Here is a 5,774-nt window from a genome sequence, read left to right as displayed (position 1 = left end):
AGAACTCATTCACCACTTCCCATGGTCAGGAATAGATGCGTCAGCCGTCTCCAGGACAGCCAGGCTCCATCCTGCCTAAAGGTGACCTGAAAAATCTAATGGCATCAGTTTGAATGTCCTCCCCACCCTCCTTCTGTGCTCCAGCTCTTATTGCTGAACATGGTGGTGGATGGTATGGGATATCCCTCTTGTCACAGTTTAAAAACATAGGTGGTTTCTTTAGAGTTTGTCTTGCTAAAGAATCAGAAGCCTATTGCATAGTAGATTGAAATTTTAAAAATCAAGCCTGAGGACGAGGTATGACACCAGAATTGCAACATTCTATGGAAACTTACTGTTTCTTGAACAGGATGACATAGTGTTGTGTGTGTCCACCCACGCCACTCTATCATTTCACCATCCTCAGCAGGACAGGGGAGGCAAAATACAACAGAGGGCTCATGGGATGAGATAAGGACAAGTAGAGATTGCTCAGCAATTACGATCAGCAAAATAGACTAAACTTGGGGAAAATTAGTCTAATTTATGCCCAGTCAAATCAGAGTGGTGTAATGATGAATAAAACTAAATATTAAAACATGTGGACACATGACCTTTTCCATCCCTTCTTTCTGGACCTTCTTAACTTTCTCTTTAGGTTTCCTTCACTCCCACCTTCTCTGCCCTGCAGGGTCATAAGTACTGCCAGGAGCCCGGTCCATTGTGGACTTTCCATGGGGGCAAACAGCCTGCTTTGGGCATCCACCTGCTCTGGTGTGGGGTTGTCCATGGGCTCCAGGTGGATCTCTGCATTCCTGTGACCTCCGTGGCTGCAGGGACACAGCTGCCTCACCATGAGCTGCACCATTGGGCTGCAGGGGAATTTCAGCTCTGGTACCTGGGCACCCCCTGCCCTCCTTCTCCACAGACTTGGATGTCAGAGCTGTGTCTCCCACATATTCTCAGTCCTCTTTTCTCTGGCTGCTGCTGTTCAGCAGGCTTTCTTCCCCTGTTGAACTCTGTTGGGCTGCCAGCATTGCTGAAGGGCTCAGCCTTGGCCAGTGGTGGGCCCATCTCGGAGCCAGCAGGCATTGGCTCCATCAGACATGCGGGATCCTCCAGCAGCTTCTCCCAGATGCCACCCCTGCAGTCCCTCCCTCTACCAGAACCTTGCCATGAAAGCCCACTTCACACAGTTATCAGTTTCTGTGTTATGCGTGTGTGGAGCCTTTCTGTTCTGAGGAGGCTCTAATCTGATCCTAAGACTCCTCCCATGGGACACATGATAAAACCCTGGCCCTGGGTCTGTGTCCTCTCTCTCTGCTTTCTCAGCTCTCTGGGCTTTGCTCCCAGGCCTCCACCTCCTGCTCCCCCTCCCAACATGGGGTGGGGAATAAAATGGACTCTTGTGCTAGAGAGTCCAGCCTTCAGCAGCCAGTAACCTGGTTGGCAGACGTAATGAGAAAAAAACTTCAGTCAGAAGGAAACTCTGGAATAACAAATTTGCCTCAAAGGCTTCTAAAGCTGGGGTGTCTGTGGACAAGGAGCAAGAGAATAAGAATGATGTCATCCAAGCTGAAGATCTCATGATGAAAGGAGATCCTTCATCTCAGTGTTGGAAAGAACTGGCAGATGAAGAGGAGGAAAATTTCCCAAGCGTTCTGTCTCATTGGGTACCCAAATTTTTGGAGGAAGGGATGCTGGTGTGGTGCAAGTGGAGGCAGTATCTGTTGGCCAGCGGTGGTGAAAGCAGAGAAGAGGAAGCACCAGAGGGCCTGTGTGCTCTTCAGAGATGGCACCACAAATCAGAAGAGAAAAGGTTTCTCAGTGTCTCTGAAGAGGCTGGAGCACTTTGACTGTGAGGAGAAGCAGGAGCTTGTTGAATGAGCCAAGGAGAACTATTCCAGGGAAATCAAGTGGTGCCTCCAGCTGCTCCTGGACTATCAGATTTGAGTGGGCTGTCATTCTTCCACCGGGTCCTTCCTGGAGTACTTTGCTGCAGGCGTCAGCTACCCAGTGAGGAAAGAGGGATACTGGAGTGTGGTGCAGATGGTGTTCCCTAACACAGGGGAGGAAGGGGGTTGACAGACTTCCTCAGACCCCTCTCCCCAGAAACCCCCGAGGAAGTTCCTCCCTGACAGGACCAGAGCTGCCAGGGACAGGGAGAACAAGAAGCTGGTGGACTTCATAGTGAGGGGGCTGAAGAGCATCTCCTGCAGATTTTGAAAACTGGGAAACAATCCCGTTGGCTGAAGAAATTCCTGAATTCCAGCTGGCACATGACCTGTGTGGAGACTTATTTGGAGGATGAGGAGCAGCTGGACCTGGTCGTTTAGTACCTGAAGGAGATGTACAGGAAGATGGACACCAAGAACCTGCACCAGATCCTGGGGGATGGCATCAGATTCATCTCAGATGTGCTTTTACCTGAGGCCATCATCTGTGCCATTGCTGCCATGGATGACACCAATTATGACAAGGCGGAAGAGAATTATATTAAAGGAATACCTGTGAGCAAAAGAGAGAAAGAGCTGTTTGATGAACAAGTCCTGGGAAATAAAAAGCTCAAGATGGAGCCAGAGTCTGCGGAGAGCTGAGGAGTGGCTGGGGGCAGTCCTGGGTCCAGGTATAAATAACCAGTGGTGATTTGCACAAAACATGGCATTCTTTGTAAAGTCTGCATGTATATTTGTGGCGTTGTGTGTTTTTCCAAGTTTTATTGTTGTTTCTATTACAAAAGACAGCTATTCTCTGTTAGTTAGAGAAATGGTTTGATCCTTTGTACACCCATTTCATCCCCTCAGAATGCTTTCTCCCTAAGTTGTTTACTCCCTACTTTTCCCGCCACTTGGCTGTCCCTCAAGATGACAATCCCCTTGTCCCTCCCCTCATGTCCTTAAACATCCATGTCAATCCCAGTTGTGCTGCCCACCTTCTGGGGAGCAGCACAACTAGGAGCAGCACAACCACCTCTGTCTTTGAGAAACTTCTGTGTCAATTGTCCTGTTTAGCAGATTATTTGTCTCTGGGGCTTCTTCCCTCCTCTGTGTGGTCCCTATCTGTTCTGTTAGGTACTGTACTCCTCCCCTTGCTTTCCCCTCTTGGTCGATTTGTCTTTCTATCCCTTACACCTACTCCCTTTATAAGACCTCTCCAGACTCTTTTTCCTTGGCACTTGTCCCTGGTCCCACTGAGGAACAAAACCTCTTGGTATACACACCAGTGTCCTCTCTCTTGTTCCTTTATCCTGGATCCTCCTAGCCCGTACATGCCAGCGTCACCCACGCCGCAGCACTCACCACTACCTGGGCGGTCTCTGTCAGAGCCTGTGAGTGGCCACTCTTGTGGCACCCTCTGGTCACACCAGGAGCTGCTAGCCGGTGTCCCATGATCGCCAAGAACCCGCACCAGATCCTGGGGGATGGCATCAGATTAATCTCAGATGTGCTTTTACCTGAGGCCATTGTCTGTGCCATTGCTGCCATGGATGACACAAATTATGACGAGGCAGAAGAGAATTATATTAAAGGAATACCTGTGAGCAAAAGAGAGAGAGAGCTGTTTGATAAACAAGTCCTGGGAAATAAAAAGCTCAAGACAGAGCTGGAGCCTGAGGAAAGCTAAGGAGTGGCTGGGGCTGTCCTGGGGCCAGGTGTAAATAACCAGTGATGATTTGCACAAAACATTCCTCTGTGAGGAATGTGTATATTCCCAAATCCTCTGCTCCCAGCAGCAGCTGGCTCTCTGCCCTTGCTGCTTCCTGTGGCCTTGCTGTGTTCAGGATCTGCCAGTTCCTCATCCATCAGTGCCCTCCTGGGGGGCTGTGCAGAGCTTTGCTGTTCCACCAACTTTCACGTTGGTTCTTTTAGCCAAACACTAGACTTGGGAAGGGATCTTGTCCTGCATGGTGGCCAGTGGTGTCTGGTGGCCTCCTTGCTCCTGATAAAACCAGGAGGTTCCTGTCAGGGAAGGCTCCTTTAAGGGCTCCCCCTTCCTGCCTCATGGATCTCCAAAGGCTGGAAATCAGATTAGTACCCAGAGCCGCCATCTGGATCACAAAGATTTGGACTCTTGTTTTGTTATGACAAGTAAAATTCCATGGAGAAGGAATCTAGGTTTGCTTAAACAAAAACATTACCTTCAGATAAAGCTGTAAGATAAAAAAAAAAGGAAAAAAAAAAAAGTGGCATTCCCTGGTTTTGGAAGACACAAGAAGCTTCCCTCAAAAAGCTGAAAAAGCTGTTAGACCCCATTGGCTCCTTCCCCTGTTCCTATGTCTGTTCCTATGTTTCTGAGCCACTCCTGTCTATCCCCTGATTGGCCCTCATCTTTGCACTGCCCAGGACCAGGCTCACCCCCAGGCCCCTTGGCAGAGAGAGACTCAGACTCTCTGTGTGTGGGTGCTGGGACCTGAACATGTCACTGCATGGCTGAATAAAACATCTCCGGTTAATATGCAAAGGCCCTTTTTGCTTCCTTACCCTGGACTATACGAGCAGCAATTCAGCCTGCTGCTTGTGTGTAAATATTTTTTGAGCCATGATCATAAGACATCAGTAATCATTTTTTTTTTGATTTCTGATGAATCTCCATATATTTCAGCACATATCCATAATCTAATATTTCAGGGACTTCTCCTTAATGGTCTACTCTAAAATCTAGAGTAATCCTTACTAATATTTCTCTTATGTTGTCTTGAAAAACTTTTAAAAATTATGTCCCAAATTAAGTTTATGCCAAAATTGAAGAGTAAAATGTAATTTAAATTTGCATTTCCTTGCAGGCCATATGCTGATTTAATTTACTTTGCTACCACCAAACTAAAGATCCAATATAAAATATGGTGTTCTCATTAACAGAAAAAAGGAATCAATTTTTTCCAAACCACCATTTGGAAATCTGTAAATGGAAAAGTTATTGCATGTTGTTTTAATTTCAGTTTCCTTTAATCCTTATGACCCCCTCTAGTTTTCATACACTAGACATCAATGTACACTGCTTGCCATATATTTAAGAGACATATGGGAAGCACATTTTGCAGGGAAAGTCTGAGCAAAGAAAGGAAAGGTTTTCCTGAAAGGAAAGATGAAGGAAAAGGATAAAAGCAAGTTGTGTTAACACCTTGTTTTGTTTCTGCTCTTTTCCCTGCTTTCTAATGTTTCCTAATGTTTCCATATCAAATAATATGTAGACTGATCCAGAATTTTAGAGTCTTTATTTTTTATAGTCCACAATGTTCAAAATCTTGACAATTACAAAGCCTCTTCTAAAGCTGAAGAATGGTGTGAAGAAATAATAATTTTACCTGATTCCTGATATTGTCTCTCTCTTTTTTCCAAAGCATAGGAAGTTCCTTGATGCCATACACCCTTCATTTTGTGTTCCTTATTTATTATGCCTTTGCTTTAGACAATCAAAGAAGAATTTTGTTTTTTTCCAGACAAGAGATAATAAATTGGAGATTATGTCCCTTTTTACATGCAGCATGTTACATTCCCTTAAATTCACACATTTTCAAAGGTTTTTTTGTTTGTTTGTTTGTTTGTTTGTTTTTTCCTAATATATTAAGTACCCCTGCAGGCACCAAAAATATTGGAATGTAATCATCAAGCCAAATATAAACTTATTTTTCTACAATATCTCCTTCCCCAGATCGATCCCACCACAATCCACACAAAGCAGCTTTCTACCTTTCAATTATGCAATTATGCAGTAGCTGAGACTGAAAGAACCATCCGAGGTCTCTAGTGCAACCTATTGCTAAAAGCACAGCTAACTTCAAAGCTAGATCTTGC

General features: G+C 45.6%; 1 pseudogene; it reads left to right on the top strand.

The window, feature by feature from the left end:
- The first annotated feature begins 1,568 nt into the window (after positions 1 to 1,568).
- Positions 1,569 to 2,576, top strand: LOC103821485 (PWWP domain-containing DNA repair factor 3A-like; annotated as a pseudogene).
- Positions 2,577 to 5,774: the final 3,198 nt, after the last annotated feature.

Source organism: Serinus canaria, chromosome Z (assembly GCF_022539315.1).
Source record: "Serinus canaria isolate serCan28SL12 chromosome Z, serCan2020, whole genome shotgun sequence".
In the NCBI taxonomy this organism is placed as follows: domain Eukaryota; kingdom Metazoa; phylum Chordata; class Aves; order Passeriformes; family Fringillidae; genus Serinus; species Serinus canaria.
This window is presented reverse-complemented; position numbering and strand designations above follow the sequence as displayed.